At 42.5% G+C, this 17,710-nt stretch overlaps 1 pseudogene; it reads right to left on the bottom strand.

Annotated features, from left to right (window-relative positions):
- LOC102848522 overlaps window positions 1–16,940 on the bottom strand; it is a 22,570-nt pseudogene extending 5,630 nt beyond the window's left edge.
- Window positions 16,941–17,710: the final 770 nt, after the last annotated feature.

Here is a 17,710-nt window from a genome sequence, read left to right as displayed (position 1 = left end):
ATTCCTTCATTAGTATACAATTCCCACGTCCCCTCCTCCCCACCCCCCACCCCGAGTACACTTCTCTATGCAACCTTAATTCTGGATTCCTGAGCTAACCACAATACTCAATCATATATCACTTCTAATCTGTTCCTAGGTCCATGATCCACTTTGAGTTGGTTTTTGTGTATGAAGTGAGATGTGGATCTTGCTTGAGCTTTCTGCAGATAGTTTTCCAATTTTGCCAACACCATATGTTAAAAAGGCTGTCATTACCCCACTTAACTGATCTCATCTCCTTGTCAAAAATCAGTTGACCATAGGTAGATGGGCTAATTTCTGGATTCTCAAGTCTATTCCACTGATCTATATGTCTGTCATTGTACCAGTACCACACTGTCTTGACCACCATGGAAAGGTAGTAGGGTTTGAAATCAGGGAGTGAGATGCCTCTTACTTTGTTTCTCTTTTTAAGGAGTGCTTTGCTTATTCGGGGCCTCTTTCCATTCCAAATGAAATTGGAGATTGAATTTTCCATCTTCTTGTAGAACGGGATTGGTATTTGTATTGGGATTGCACAAAACATGTAAATTGCCTTTGGTAGTATTGTCATTTTCATAATATTGAGTCTTCCTAACCATAAGCAAGGGATATTCTTCCACTCCTCCAGGTCTCTTTTTGTTCCTTGTAGTAATGTTCTGTAATTTTCTTTGAATAGATCCTTTGTGCTTCTGGTTAGATTTACTCCCAAGTATTTAATCCTGTGATTACCTATTGTAAAGGGTATTATTTTCCTTAGCTCCAGCTCTGCATTCTCTTTGTCACTGTAGAGAAATCTAATTTATTTTTGTATGTTAATCTTGTATCCTGCCACATTGTTGAATTAGTCAACTATGTCCAGTAGGGTTTTTAAAAAATTTTTATTCATTTTAATGAAAGTTTACAGAGACTTAGGGTTTCCAGTCATTCATTGTTGCACTTTTCTCACTGCCCACCCCCTCCCCCAAATTTACTCCTCTCCTTGAAAAGAAAAAGAAAAAACTCTTTCATTTTCGTGCAATCTCTCCCCCCAAGTCCACTATTCAGCTTTCACTCTGGACTTCAGTAATGACAAGAATACCCAATCATATATCCCTTTTAAACAGTTATCTCCCCCATCTATTTCAATGCAATATACATCATTCCTCCCTTCTCTTTCTGTCTTCCCTCAACCATGACATCAGTCCCATTTTACAACAGTGGCCCTATGCAATATTTGTCCTTTTGTGACTGAGATATTTCACTCAGCATAATGTCCTCCATGGTCACCCATTTTGCATAACATTTCATGAGTTCCTTGTTTTTCAATGCTGCATAGTATTTCAGAGCTTTTCCATTCGTTTGTTGATGGGCACTTGGGTTGTTTCCAACTCGTTGCTGTTGCAAGCAAAGTCACAATAAACATGGGTGTGCACATATCTGCTAGGGTGGCAGTTATGATTTTTGAGGGTAAATTCCCAGGAGTGGAATTGCGGGTCAAATGGTATTTCTATTTGCAACTTTTTGAGAAAGCACCTTATAACCTTCCATAGTGGTTGCACCAGTTTACACTCCCACCAATAATCAATAAGTTCCAGTTTTTCTGCAACCTCGCCAGCATTTGATGTTCGCTGTTCTGTTAAATTCTGCCATTCTTGCTGAGGTGAGATGATATCTCATAGTTGTTTTGATTTGCATCTCTCTTAGAGCTAGGGATTTTGAACATTTCTTCATATGTTTGTTTGCTATCTGAATGTCTTCTTTGGTGACGTGTCCAGTCATTTTCTTGCTGAGTCTTTAGGCTTTTCTAAGTATCATCCACATATAGAGATAATTTTACCTCCTTTTTGCCAATTTGGATACCTTTTATTTTCTTCTCTTGCTTTATTGCTGTTGCTAAGACATCCAATACTATCCAATACTTACTGAATAAGAGAGGTGATAGTGGGCGTCCTTGCCTAGTTCCTGTTCTCAAGGGGAATGCCTTTGATCTCTCTCCATTGAGAACAATGTTGGCTCTTGGGCTTGCATATATACTTTTTACTATGTTAAAAAATTCTCTAATCCTATTTCGTTGTGTATTTTAATCAGGAAAGGGTGTTGAATTTTGTCAAAGGCCTTTTCTGCATCATTTGATAGAATCATGTGGTTCTTGTTCTTTGCTTTGTTTATGTGATTAATTATATTGATTGTTTTTCTTATGTTGAACTATTCTTGCATACTTATTATGGTCATGGTGAATTATTTTTCTGATGTATTGTTGGATTCTATTGGCCAAGACTGGATTCAGGATTTTTGCATCAATATTCATGAGAGATATTGGCGTCTAGTTTTCTATTTTGGTGATGTCTTTACCTGGCTTTGGTATCAAGGATATGTTTGCTTCATAGAATGAGTCTGGGAGAATTCCATCTTTTTCAGTTTTCTTAAGCAGTTTATGTAGAATTGATGACAGTTCTTCTCTGAATGTTTGATAATATTCCCTTGTAAAACCATCTGTCCAGGAATTTTTTTTGCTGGAAGTTGTTTTCAATTTCTTCTTTTGTAATGGATCTGTTCAGGTGTTCAATTTCAGTTGGTGTCAGTTTAGGTAGGTTGTAAATTTCTAAGTATTCGTCCATTTCCTCTAGGTTTTCATATTTGCTTGAGTATAATTTTTTCATAATATTCCAGTGTTAGACTTTTTATTTTAGTTGGTTCTGTTGTGAAATTGGCCATTTCATCTCTTATTCAGATTATTTGTGTCTTTTCTTTCTTTTCTTTTGTTAGTTTTACTAGTAGTTTGTTGATTTTATTGACTTTTTCAAAGAACCAACTCCCACTTTTGTTGATGGTTTTGATTGTTTTGCTGTTTTCTATTTAATTTATTTCTGCTCTAATTTTTATAATTTCGATTTTCTTAGAGGGTGTCAAGATTTCTTGCTGCTCTTTTTCAATTTGTTGGAGATATTGGATTAGAGAGTCAATGGCCATATTTTCCTCCCTTTTAATATGTTTGCTTATTGCTATAAATTGACCTCTGATTAGTGCTTTGGCTGTTTCCCAGAGGTTTTGGATAGTGGTGTTTTCATTGTCATTTGTGGTAAGAAAATTTTTAATTTAATTTTTTATTTCTTCTAGTACCCAGTCATGTTGTTCAGCTTCCAAATGCAGGGTTGTTTTTGTTTCTCCTTTATCCTCTTGTTGTTTATTTCTAATTTTGTAGCATTGTGGTCTGAGAAGATGCTTTGTACTATTTCTATGGACTAAAATGTGATCTATTCTGGAGAATGTTCCATGCACATTGGAGAAGAAGGTATATTGTGAGATTTTTGTGTGTGTGCATTAGCCTATAAAGATTTTTAAGGTCAAGTTATTGTGTGGTTTAATTCTTCAGCATCTTTGTTGAGGGTATGTGTGTTTTTCTTTTTTCTGGTAGTTGTATCTTTTCTTGAGAGGGGTGTATTGATGTCTCCAAGTACTATAGTAGTGTTGCCTATTTACTTTTTCAGTTTTGTTAATATTTGTTTGATATATTTTGTAGGTCTTTCATTTGGTGCATGGATATTTATTATTGTTATGTACTCTTGTTCTATTGACACTTTAAGCATTATGTAGTGACCTTCCTTGTCTGTTGTGATGGTTTTTGCAATTAAATTTATTGTATCAGCGATTACTATCACGACTCCTGCTTTTTTTCTGGTTGTCCTTTGATTGGTATATATTTTTCCCATCCTTTTATTTTTAGTCTTACTTTATCTTCACTTTTCAGGTGTGTCTCTTTTAGACAGTATATTGATTGGTTGTTTTTTTTAATCCAATCTGCTACTCTATTTCTCCTCAGTGGTGCATTCAAATCATTCACAGTCAGTGTGATTATCGAAAGGCAGGTTTTATGGCTGTCATTTTGTTGAGTTCTTTTTGGTGTTGTTGCTAGTTATTTTGGTCAAGCCTGCTTTCTGTGGCACCTCTGTAAGAGGGACATCTCTCAGTGTTTCCTGCAATGCTGGTCTTGTTTTTACAAACTCCCTTCAGTTCTGTTTTTCTGAGAATATCTTGGTCTCTTCTTCATATTTGATGGGCAATTTTGCTGGGTACAATATTCTTGGTTGACAGTTGAGTTCTTTGAGTGTTAGATATATGTCATTTCACTGCCTCTTACTTGCATGGTTTCTGCTAAGAAATTGGCATTTAATCTTATTTGCTCTCCCTTATAGGTTACTCTTTGTTTCTCCCTCAGTGCTTTCAAAACTCTCTCCTTATCGTTGGTTCTGGCAAATTTGACTATGATATACCTTGATGTTTTTCTTTTGGGGGTCTGTTCTACATGGTGTTTGCTCAGCTTCTTGAATATATATTTTCTCATTCTTTATTATGCCTGGGAAGTTTTCTTCTAGTAATTCTTCCACAACTTTTTCAGTGCCTTTTCTTGCTTCTTCCTGTTCTGGGATTCCAATGATTGCATGTTATTTCTCTTTTTTGTGTCCCACTTTATTCTTCCTTCCTTTTTTTATTCTGCTTTTTGCTCTAGTAGATCAGTGATGACAATTCTACCTTCTATTACATTGGTTCAGTGTTTCATCTCTTCAACTCTGTTCATGTGTCCCTCCATCATGTTGACAGCACCTGTAACATTGGACCTCATAATTTTGATTGTGGTTTCTTGTTCTTGCAGTGCCACTAATGTCTTGTTTGTTTTATCTGCATTACTTTGGATTTTTTTCTTTTTAAGCTCCTCCTGGTGTGGTGCTGGAGAAGAGTATTGAATGTACAATGGACTGCCAAGAAAACAAACATATTCATCCTGGAGAGGGCTAAACCAGGCTGCTCCTTAGAGGCAAGGATTCTGGGGCTTTTTCTAACATACTTTGGGCATGTTGTAAGGAAGGACAGGTCCTTGGAGAGGGACATCATGCTTGGGAGGGTGGAGGGATGGTGCAAGAGGGGAATGCCCTCTATGAGGTGGATTGATTCAGTGACTGGGGTAATCGGAGTGAATGTGTCAGTGGCAGTGCAATTGGCACAGGGTAGAGCAGGGTTTAGGGTTATTGTACATAGGATCGCTATAAGTTGCAAGTGACTCGACAGCACATAACAACAACAACAACAACCTGGTTTTTGCTTGCAATGTCCTGTGATTCTTCAAGTTTGTCTTTCAACCACTGAAAATATTCAATCATTGTTCTTTTAAATTCTGTGTCAGAAAGTTCCATCAGACTTTCTGGCTTTAGGAAATCCATTGATACAGGGTCACCTTTTGGGAGGATGACATCTTGCTTTGTACTTGTATAGGGTGTGAGATAGCTTGCTTCTTTCATGACATTGATAGGTTCTTGATCTGAAGACAATGCTCTAGAAATTGGTGGGGTAGCTACCTCACCTGTGTTTCTCTCTGAACTTCTGACTCAAGAGAAGGTTCAGTTCAGGGCCTCTGAGAGCAGCATCTTGTAACTATGTCAGATCAACGTGCTCCAGATTAAAGACAATTTTATTGACTGGACGTGTAGGCACAGGTGTGGAGCCGAATTTGGGGCAGGGCATGCACAGGTGGTGGGGCAACTACATTGTGCTGACATCACTCAGATTTCAGCTGTTTGGGTGTGATCATGAGTGGAGTCCCTACTCAAATTCCAGCTATATATCTCTCAACCAGTGGCTCTCACTCAGAGGTCCTTGCCCAGTGACATTCCCCGGTGCCCTTGCCCAATGACTCCTGCTTCAGTGGAGCCCTGGTTCCAGCAGGGCTTAAGAAAACTTAACCAAATTCCTACCGACCCACTCACTCCTGGCCAGTCAGTGGGACCCAAGAAAACTCAGTCAAATTCCTATCAGCATACTTGCTCCTGGTGGGTCAGCAGGGCTTAAGAAAACTCAGTCAATTTTCAGCTGATCTGCTTGCTCCTGGTAGGGGGTCCCACAGCAGCTCAGCTGGTGGCTTCTGCTGGTGCTGCAGCTCACTGCTCCTGTGGCTCCCAAATTAATTATTTTAATAAACGTTCTGACTCAAATTCCTACTGTCTGTGTCATGCTTCATTGATCGCTGAGTGCCACATTGGTCTCTCTGGTAGCCCATTTCTATGCAGCTTGCTGCTCCTCCAGCTCCTTATGCTGTTTCCTCCACTGCCACCATCTTGGTTCCCATCAGAACAATAATTTTGTAAAATACTATATAGCATAGGAGAGTCTGAAAAGCATTATGCTGAATGAAAGAACTCAGTCTCTTAAGGACAAATACTGCATAAAACCATTATTGTAAAAATGAAAGGATAACTTAGTAAGATGTGTATAAACATCCAAAAGGGAAAGGGAGAAAGATGGGAATCACTAGGAGAGCAGAGATTAGTGGGTGGGTGGGAGGGGGTGAAGGAATAGGAAAGATTCAATGAGAACTTGAAAAGATGCGGTAGTAACAGGCATAGATTAATAGTAAGTATGGAAAAGACAATGTATGTGAAACAGTGTAAATGAAATATTGTATAAAATACTTTGCAGTGCTTCCTTTGGCAGCACATATACTAAAATTTGAATGATACAGAGAAGATTAGCATGGCCCCTGCATAAGGATGACACAGAAATAAAACACACTGTATATGAATGAGGCACAATGTATTATGGTGTGGTTTTCACACAGACTCATTCTTGAATTGTTACTAGAGATAAGAAGGAGGGAGAAGGGAGTAAAAAGTAATACATAAACAATGGACAGTTATTAAGCTGGGTAAGGGAAACAGCAGTATGCAATAGAAGTTGAACAGGTGTTGTATTTGTTAATTACATTAATTGATTATAATTAATGTTGGAAAACAAAATTCGTATGAATGGCTGAATGAAGATTCAGTATTATTTGTACATCTTCGCTGAAATAACAAGAAAATAATTTTTTAAAAAAAAATGGAAAGAACACACACATATGCACACATACACACACACAAAAAAAAACATTAACTAGTCAGTTATGTCATCAATACAAATGAAAGTTGCTGGTAGTTGTCATCAAGTCAATTACCAGATCTGTCTTCTGAGGCACCTCTAGTCTGTTTGCACACCCACATCAAAGTCAAAGTTATTGCTGTAAGGTCAGAACTAACCCATAACCCTCCAGCGAGTTTTCAGAGGCAGTAAATCACATGAAAGGTAATTGCCCATATATCTCCCATGGAACTGCTGGTGGATTCAAACTACGTGCCTTTTGGTTAGCAGCTTAACTCTTTACCACTTGGCCACCAGAGTGCCCTAACCAAAACAATGTCTTTGCCCACAGTAACCCAGAAATAAACAAATAAAGACAGCGGACAATCCAGCACACTCATCTCAAGGCAACACAATTTTGAAAGGTCACCCAGCTTTAAAGCGCCATATGGAAGTCTTTAATGAGATTGCATTTACAGTAGACAAAAGAATAACCTCCCAAAAAGGTCCACAGGGAGCTCTAGTGGCCTAGTCTGTAGGGAGCTGAGCTGCTAACCAAAAGGCAGCACTTCTCTGACAGTTCGAATCTGCCAGTGATTTGGTGGGAGAAAGATGAGCCCCCTCCTTCTGTGTGATTTGTAACTGTAAAAATCCCGCTGGAAGGTCACCTAGGAGTCAGTTTCAAATCGACAGAGAAAAAAAGAAGTATCTTAATTGCTGCAGCATTCAAGTATGTATTCTTACATGGTAAGAAATACTTTGCAGATGTAAAAAAAGGACCATGATATGGGGAGAGTATCCAAGTCAGCACAGTATGAGCACAAGGGCCCTTATTGGGGGCAGGGAAGGGGAGAGAGAGAGGGAGAGAAAACAGGGTCAGAGAAGATGAGATGACAGAAGCAGAGACTGGAGTGTTCAGGGAAGAAGCCACAGCCAAGGACAGCAGGAAGCAGGAAGATGCAAGTCAGTAGCTTCTCTCCTCCAGCCTCCAGATGGAATCCAGCCTTGCTTGCACTCCTAGTGGAGACAAGCAGAAGATAATAAATTTGTGTTGCTTCATGCTAATATCGATCATGAGTTCTGCTTCCTAGGGAACTCAGGCTGAAACCGTGAATAATGAAGCAGACTAAGGAAGCAAATGCTGGGGTGGGCCACCTCTCCCCTTGTCGGCCCTGGTGGTAGGTAGAACACAGATAACCTGACATATAGTGACAGTGTAGTTGTTAAAATCTGGTGAATTGGCATTACTTATCAGTGGAAGGAAATGCAGTGGTAGAGGCAATGTATCAAAAAATGAGCAAGATCAGAGGAAAAGTAATTACACCTATATGCATCACTCATCAACTACCCCATTACCAGACATGTTGCATTTATATTATTAAAAAGTCTTCAGGATAGGACAGGGTTCAGACCTATTGTCTATATGGTTGCTGTGAGTTCTACTTGATGGCACCTAACAACAACTATGCAACTATTCTGAGCATTAACAACATACACCTGTCAATAATAAATGCCAAGGGATCAGGTGAGAATAATGCTGGCTTTGATAGTTAAAGTTATGTGTCAACTTGGCTGGACTATGGTTCTCATTGTTTTGATAGTGACACAACAATGCAATTTGTCAGTTATGTAATAATGCACTCATGCAGTATCTTCTACATAATGTTGATTTTCACGCAACAGACTGGTCTTTGGAACCCAGCCATGATGATAAGTGAGGAGTGAGTGGATAGTGACAGTGGAATGAAGTGGCTGATGCTAAACTTGACTAACAGTTTGAAAATGAGGCTGGAACTGTTACAAGCTAAAGTTAGAGGACCTGCTTAATGGCATTAAAAGAGGCCCCATCTCCAGGAGGAGAGCAGAGAAAGCTAAGGCCTTCAGAACTGCTTGCTCCAAAGGCGATTTAATTACCCAAGCAGGTTGGTTCTGCCAAGGCCTCTTGTCTGTTCGTTTGTCACACTGTGGTAGCTTGTGTGTCACTGTGATGCTGAAAGTTGTGAGGTTGGTATTTGAATCACCAGCAAGGCCATGCATGGTGGTGAGTTTCCAACCTAAGATAGACTAAGAAGCAGGATCAGAAACTCATATTATCAAAGGTGTTATGTGCTGTCAAGTTGGAATCAATTCCTAGATGACCCAGGGGATTCCAAGTTGCATTTAAGGAGATTGTTTGTCTTTCTTCCACCAAGAAGTTGGTAGATTTGAACCAACTACCTATGAGTTGACAATGCCATTAAGCCGCCTCTTACGAACAGGCAGTGGAATATTCCTGATATAGTACCAAAGACGAGAGTCCCTCAGATTGGAAGACACTCATAATACCACTGTGGGGAGCTGCATCCTCAAAGTCAAGGATGATGAGGATGGAGCACAGCTTTCTTTTCTTTCCTCTTTAGCCTCTAACAGTACAGATAGACAAGAATTGTCCTTTAATGACTGGCTTATGTTATTCATTGTAATTTCCTATAGATTCATGTATATTCAGCAATATTTCTAGAATTTCTTTATCATTCTTTGTTGTTGTTGATTGCGGTCAAGTCAAGCGCTACTCATAGTGACCCTATGAACAAAAGGCCTGAAGCCTTTCTATAACTATCGTCATTTTTCAAGGTTCATAGAGTTTCCAGAGGCATGTTGTTTAGTTTTGCTTAATACTCCATTGGGTGAATGTTCCATAGTTTCCTTAGCTACTATCTGTTGATGGGCACTTGATTTGTTTTTGCTATTGTAAATAATGCTGCAATAAACACCAAAGACCAGGGTTTTGGGTTTATCAGTGCAACTTCCTATGAATACTACCAGCACTCTCTGCAATAAACATGGGTGTCAAAGCTCTTATTTATTTAGGATATATACTAGTCCGTGATATACTATAGACTGCTAAGAGAAGAAACAGGTCTGTCCTGGAGAGGGTGAAACAAGTTTGCTCCTTGGAAGCAAGGATTCTGAAGCTTCATCTGACATACTTTGAGCATGTTGCAAGAAAGAACCAGTCCTTGGGAAGATGGAGGGAGAGCACAAGAGTGGAAGACTCTTGAGATGGATTTATTCAGTGACAGGGTAATGGGGGTTGGTGTACCAGTTTGGCTCGGGATAGAGCAGGGTTCAGAACTGTTGTGCATAGGGTCACTATGAGTTACGAGTGACTCGACAGCACATAATAACAACATATACTTAGTGGTGGGATGTTTAGGGGCCTCTGGTGGCCTATTGTTAAGGTGTTGGGCAATCTCCTCCCATGTGATTTACAGTCTCTGAAAATCTACTGGAGGGTCAACTATGAGTTAGTTTCAACTCAACACACATAACAATAACCACACAGTGGGATTGCTGGATTAAATGATATGTCTATTTTTAAAATTTTTAGCAAGTATTGACTGTTTTCCATAGTGGTGGCATCGTTTGACTTTCCCATCAGCAGAGTAAGAGAGTCACAATCTCTCCACAACATGGCCAGCATTTGTTGTTTGCTGTCTTGTTGAACCTGTTGCTATCATTGCTGGGGAGAGATGATATCTCATTGTGGTTTTGATCTGCATCTCTCTAATAGCTAATGATCTTGAACACTTCCCCATGTATTTTTTGGCCATCTGAATGTCAGCTTCGGTGCAGGATATTTCCACACCTGATGCCCATGTTGGACTTGGGCTGTTTGCTTTTTCCATGTTGAGGTACTGTGGTTTTCTGTAAATATTAGAGAATAATTGCTTGTGTAACATATGGTTACTGAATATTTCTCCCTGTCTCTAAGTTCCCTTTGACACTCTTTTGGAGAAGTCTTTTGATGAACAAAGGGATCTAGTTATTTTTTTAACAAATCCATAACTTTGCTTATTTATTTTTCAGTAAGTTTAAATCCTCAAGAGATACAGCATTACATAGATTCTGTGTCCAATGGCCTTAGCAGGAAGGTTGCTTCAAAACTTGGCCTGAACCAGGCTACTTTTTCAATGGGCAGGAGTTACCTTTCCCCACATGACTCTGGTTTTTTTAGATTTGCCACCAGAAGTCACCGTATTATTTTTTGCTTTGTAAACATAAGCACATCTCTTGCCTAAATAGAATTCCATTTTGTCTCTGGCATAAATACATTCAATTGTAAGAGAAGCTGTGTGCTCCCTCTGGTTTTGGAGACTTCATTTATAGCCAGCAGAAGTGGCCTTGCATAGAGTGGCCCCCCAGCCTTCTCTATGGTTTAGAAGTCCTGCTCCCAGGAGGCCTTCAAGGGCTCCAAGTTGGTGGGGAAAAGTAGATAGCTAAGTTTTAGAAGGTCCTTTGACAGCAGCTCATATAATGCAGGGAGCATTTTCTACAAAAACTTTTGCTCCACTGTCTGCAATTTCTACTAGAGCTTTGTCTAGAGATGGCACTTTTAAGTGCATCAGAGTTTTCTTGGGACCAGGAATAGAGAGATACAGCCAGGCCCTCTTGTGCACAGGGGCTCACAGTACTGTCAGTGATGTGCGTGGGGCACCCGCAGCATTTCTGGGCCCAGATAGCTCTCAGAGGGTGCTGGGTTCCATGAGCTGTGTGTCTTCCTGTCCTGGGCTTCCACAGGACAGCCTACTGCCTAGTCCTTCTTCACTTGAAATTGTGAAACAGGTTTCTCACACCCAAAAGGCCCAGCTCTTGCAAGTTCCAATTCTAACTATTATTGTCCAAATATGCTGCTTTTACATCCTCTCTTTTAAAAAGTTACTCTGTGTGTGTTTGTGTGTGTGGTGTGGGCATGTGTGTGAGATCTAGAATTATAGTACAGTGAATTACTTGATGTGATTCGTCTAAGTTATTGTCTTTGTAACTCTCATGGCTGGTTGTTGTTAAGTCAACTATGACAAGGAGATTGTTCAGTTTGTTCATCCTACCAGCTTAAGTTGAGCTGGTCCAGAAGCGGAAAATGAGGATTTCATGAACCTGAGAAAGTAGTGCATCCTTTGGACCTAAGATCTCTTTGTTAAAAGACACAGACCTTTTTTTTTTCCTTTCATGATTTGTATTTTATTGGTTGTTTGAGGGCCACTACGGAGACATTATGAACAACCTGTACACAATTCTTAATGCACGTACCAAAAATCTAAAAAGCCGTGTAGTTCTAATTCTTTTCTAAATTCCAGTGACCTTCCAGCTTTAAATTTGGAGGAAAGTTTTCATAAAGAAGAAAATAAGTACCAATATCTTCAATTGTTGATAAACTGTCACATCATTAAGTCCCACTAATTCACAATTTACTATCACACACACTACACGTTCAAATTTTCAACCGTTCACAGCACATAACAAAGTTATTAGGAAAACTGGACTACCAAGACCAAAGATGTTACAGAGTCCACTTAGTTCTGACAGGGAGAAAGCCATGAAAAGGAAGTAGTTATGTTTAAGAAGAAATTTTACTAAGCAATGTTCCAATTTATGTATCTAAAAAACATGGAAAATAGACTTAATTTAAAATGCTCAAGTCATAAATGCATGACTATGACTCCAAATTGTCATTAAGTATACTATGTATTATGAGATATAAAAACTGTCCCCTTTTCCCATGGAATGTTACACTGACATCCAAAGCCCCCCCCCCCCAATTTTAACATCCCACATTTTCTGGTTGTACCAAAAAATAAACAACCAGCAAATGATCTCACCTCTTTAAAAAAATAACACTTAAAAATGAGATGAAGTGGGATTTCCTTCTTCTTAAAAATGTTTCTAGAGCTACTAAAAAACTTGCATTTACAAAATAGTTGATAAAAATATTCTCTGGATTGTACAAGAAAGGAGATACAGAGACCACTGACAAGACATGGTAGACAAATAATAATCAGACTTGGCTTCTTTTTCTCCGGGTTCATCAGAGGCTGGACTCTCTTCGTTTTTAGTTTCTCCATTTTCTGCAGGTAAATCTTATTTAGTTTCTTGGTTAGCCACTTCAGCCTGTTTTCCCTTTGCTCCCCATTTCCCTTTTGTTTGCACTTTTTTGTCAGAAAACTTCTCCTTTCCTGCTGCCTTTTTGGGCTTCGTTTCCACTTTTGCAGGGGGCTTAGCTGACAGCCTCGCTGATCTCCTCTTGGGCTCCTCCTTCACCGCACCCTCAGCGGAGCTGACCTTCCTCTTGCACACGTTGGCGGCAGGAAGGGCTCGTGCGGGTGCCTGTGGGCTGTGGCGCGCGCACAGAGCCTTCGCGAAGCTGGGTTGCTCTGGCACTGCCTCTCTGCCCGCCGCCGTGCTGCTGGGACCCGCGGCGGGGGCGGAGGACAGAGAACTTTTAACACCGGAGAGATAGGACAAGACAGTGAGATCGCCCAAGAAATACTAGTCCCAGCTGCAACGATGGCGGCAGAGCTGGCTGAGTCAGAGATGGTGTGACAGGGCAGCGGGCTCCCGACCCAGGGAGCTGGAGCTGAGGGTGTTTGGGCCTAGGATTACTGGCAGACTGGAAGTGCTCTGGGCACATCATTGACAACACTAAAGGAGCTTTTGCCCAAGCAAGGCAGAGGCCAAAGAACAGAGACCCAATAAGGAGCTGTCCTGATGACACTATATCCTGAGTGTTTTCAAAGTTGGTTTAGAACCTGTTCTTTCTCTCTCACTGATGCTGAAAGGTCAAATAGCTGATGCTCCAGCAGGTTTTCAGAGGCTTTAAAATGCCAGATTGACCATCTTTCTCCCTTGGAACAGCTAGTGGATTTGAATTGTCTGCCTTTGGGTTGGCAGTGCAACTTCTTACCCAATAGACCCCCAGAGCTCCCATATAAACTCCTTAATTGTGAATATTGTGTTTAAGTTCTGTGTGGCCATTGCAATGGATTGCCAAACCCAGCAGAGAAGTAGTGAGTGCCATGATTGATTTTAGAATTGGTGGAAGAAGTGTTGAGTGTGAGGGAATGTCTGACCTCACGGGAATTGTCTTTGTGCTTTAATGCTATTAGTGGAGATCCTTTCCCCTTGATGGTGCGAAGTTGGTGGGAGTTAGACTGCTGTCCCTGCACCCACTCAGTGTTTGCAGCTATAAACGAATGCTAACTAGAAACATCATTCAGCCCCTTGTTGGCTCTTTCTAGAGGGTCTCCAGGCCTGACTCTGGCTCATGTGTGGCTACAGAGGGTGAAATGGGTGAATGAAACCAGGCATAATGTTGGTGGACAACAAGCAGGAAGAGACAGCCGGCAGAGGGGGTGGGGAGGTGGGGGGAGCCACTGCATGAAGGGGTCTGGGAAGGGTTGGAGGGAAGAATAGTTCTCAAGTCTGTGGAGAGGCTGGTCCAGGAAACCTTTTAAGACCCCTCGCCATGCCAGTGCTCCCGCCAAGGACCGTGGAAACTCCAGAAACCTGCCTAAGTGGCAGAGGGCTAGGCAGGGGAGATCCCAGCATCCCATTGAAGCTCTGGAGAAATGCTATGAGAAGCAAGAGCCAGAAGCAAAGGCGTGGTGCCAGCACATCTGCAGTGCCTGCTACAGTGCCTCACTGCGTGTTATTATTGTCATCAAGTCAGAACTGATGCATAACTGACCCTCCAATGGATTTCCAGAGGCCGTAAACTGGAGACTGTTCATCTTACTCCCATGGAGCAGCTGGTTCCAGCTGTATTCCCTTGAGTTGGCGGTGTGACCCCTGGCCACTCGGCCATTTTGAATGGATGTATGACGATGGCTTCCCTACCTCATCCTTGATTCTTTTTTTAAAAAATATGAAACCTTAATTTCCCATTCCCCTGTTCAAAGTCTTTCATTGTGTTTTCAGCACAAAATCCACTCTCCTTTGTAAGACCTGCAGAGTTGTAGAACTTGACCTCTCCGCACTTCAAATGTCCATCCCCCTGCATCCACGTAGAATGAATACTCCTGCAGGGGCTCACACCTGTTCAAGCTCATTCTTCTACCTGGGGGGTGGTCCTTCCTGTATCCACAGAGTCACCCGTAAGGTCAATGTCCTATCAGACTTCAGGCACCCAGATGGGGTCCCGAAGACCTTCTCTCTGCTTTCCAGGGAAGGACCCCTCACCCTCACCTCTGAGCCCTGCCCCATCCTCACCATTCAGCTCTTGGCTTCACTTTCTCTGGTCCCATTAGGCCAGCGAGTCCAGCTGTAATTCCATGGAGAACCCACCCCCTGAAAAATGATTGTGGGCCCTTGTTCCTGTGTCATTAATTCTCCTGTGACCGAGGCCTTTCCCCCAGGGTGGGCACGGGCCAGGGTGACTGATTGCACCTGCTGGACTCAGGGGACTTGGGCCGGTGGGAGGTGTTGACAGCTTCCCCCAGTGAAATGCCGAACAGAGATGGATGATCCCAGGGCTGTGAGCTCCAGGTGTGTGAGGCCTGAGTGAGGCCGGGCCCCGGGCCTGATGGGGCTGTGGGTTCGCCACCGGTCCCCGCCCAGGTCCTTGAAATCACAGGACTCTCCTTCGCTGGTGCCCAGGTTCTGGGATTTCCTAGAACGGGTGCCTGAAAGCTCAAACACAAATAATTTTCAATTTGCCTGGGAGTTTCCATCGTACAATCCAATGTTAAATAATAGATTAGATGCCTCAAGGAAAGAAACCGGATTTAAGAATAAGAAATAAATAAAAGGAAAAGTAAAATTCAGCACCTCGGTGTAGAGAGCGGGAATGCGGCCCTTCCAGCTCTCGTGAATTTACCCACCCTGCTAGGTCTGGGTATCCTCCTTTGGGTCTGCAGACACTGCCCTGCTCACACCGTGGGCTCCTCAAAAGCAAGTTGCAGGACTCAGCAGCCTGGACTGGACCTGGGCCTGGGGCAGTTACCTTTCTGGGGGATGCTGGCCAGCACTTTTGAACTCCCGTCTCCTACTGCTCCCAGACTCTGCACCCCAGGGGTGCCCTGATTTGTAGCACTGATAACTCCCATCCATCAAAGCAGTTAGCCTGAGCCAGACACTTGGACGAATGTGGACAAGACAGACAGGCAGATAGAGTTAACGGGCAGGTTAACAGGAAGATTGTCAGGCCCGTTGTTGAGCTGGTGAGCGACTCAGCCTGCTGGAGTTGAGTGTGGATGTGCTTGTAGAATGGTGGCGTTCTCACACCCAGAAGAAGCCAGAAGGAATGTCTCTGGCATGTGAGTTGTCTACAGACCCTGGAACTGAGAAAATCTGCATTCCCTCCTCCCCGTGGCCACCTGTCCCCCAGCCGCAGTGTGTCCTTGTCAACACAGGAGACTGTACTGTCTCCAAAGCCACACAGTCTCAATGCCTGCCGCTTCTCTGACTATCAGTCCATCCTGTCCTCACATCCCTCATTATCCTTGGACACTATTTCTTCATCCGTCCCCTACTTTCTGTCACATGTGTTCGGAAGATCCCAGTGCCTGCTCTGTTCGGTGACACTGTGTTCTCACCAATGGTGACCTCGATGAGTGGATGCTTCCCTTCCTGGATGAGCCTGTTCCTTTTCCTTGCGCCACAGACCACTGAATCCCTCCCATGAAGCCTTGCTACTGTGAAACCTGCTCACAGGGCCCCAGAGTGGTAGTGTGTCTACTAGTCGGTAAAAGCTTGGGCTAAACCACTGGAGTACCACTCCTAGAACATCCAGTGACCTTGGGCAAAAGATTTCATCTCTTCGGGTCTCTGTTTCCTCATCTGTGAAAAATAGTCATTGCATCTCTCTCACAAGACTGCAGTGAAGACTGAACATGAGAAAATGAGAGCAGTTCCTGATGTTGTTATTTAGCTGCATCGAGTCAGCCCCTGGATTGGTAAACCAGATTGAAACGTGCCCAGTCAGGCACCATCCCCGTGACCAGTCTTGAAACAGATAGTGCATTCTTAGGGTTTTCACGGTCTCATTCCCAGAATCAGATCACCAGACCTTTTCTTCCTAATCTGTCTTGGTCCAAATTACTCACTAAAACCCACTCAGCATCATTGCAGAGTGCAAGTCTGCGTTGACAGACGGATGATAGCTGTGTAGGAGATGCATTGGCTGGGACTCAAACCTGGGTCTCCCGGATGAAAGGTGAGAATTCTACCACTGAACCACCACTGCTCCTGCTTAGGCACCGTCGCTTCAGAAGCTCAGAAGGGAGCTCTGGCGGCATCGTCGGTAGAGGGCTGCCCTGCTAAGCCAAAGGCCACATTTCTCTGGCAGTTCAGATCCACGAGAAGCTCAAAGGGAGAAAGATGGATAATCTTCCATGCAATTGACAGCCTCAGAAACAACTTACACAGTAGGATTTTTATTTTGAAGGAACTCAGCTGGGAGATAGCTTGGGTTAAACCAGAGAGACTAGTAGATGGATTCCATTTAGGAGACAGAGTGTACGGGGCTTGCTCATGAGTTACATGTGTGACATCCAGGGACCACAGGCTGAGGTTGGAGGAACAAGGACTGAGAAAGTGGTATGAACATCAGGCGCTGCTGTTGTGTACTGTTGAGTCAGAACCAAGCCCTAGCTAAACCTCCAGCAGGTTTTCAGAGGCAATAAAATGCATGGGAGGAAATGACCTATTTTTCTCCCATGGAGCAGCTGGTTGATTTGAACCATGTACCTTTGGACTGGTAATGCAATTCTTTACCATTAAGCTACCAGGCTGTTGGCACAAATTCAGAAATTATTCAAAATCATTGTTGTCGATTTAGAACTGACTTGGCAGCTCTTCAGAGGCAGCAAATCGCTTGCTCATCTTTCTCCCGTAGAGTAGCTGGTGGAACTGAACAGCCAGAGGTGTGCCCTTTCGGCTAGCAGTGAGCTCTCTACAGGCCACACCACCTGCTACAGACTTATGCCACTGAGGTCCCTGTGGTGTTTAAGGTCACAGGCTCATGGGATCATTCTAGAAAAGCATGCAGAGTCAAACTTTGGGCCAA

This window comes from Elephantulus edwardii, unplaced genomic scaffold, assembly GCF_000299155.1.
Source record: "Elephantulus edwardii isolate Elephantulus edwardi_28Jun2011 unplaced genomic scaffold, EleEdw1.0 scaffold00062, whole genome shotgun sequence".
In the NCBI taxonomy this organism is placed as follows: domain Eukaryota; kingdom Metazoa; phylum Chordata; class Mammalia; order Macroscelidea; family Macroscelididae; genus Elephantulus; species Elephantulus edwardii.
Note: the sequence above shows the minus strand (reverse complement) of the source record. Positions and strands in the feature narration are given on the sequence as shown.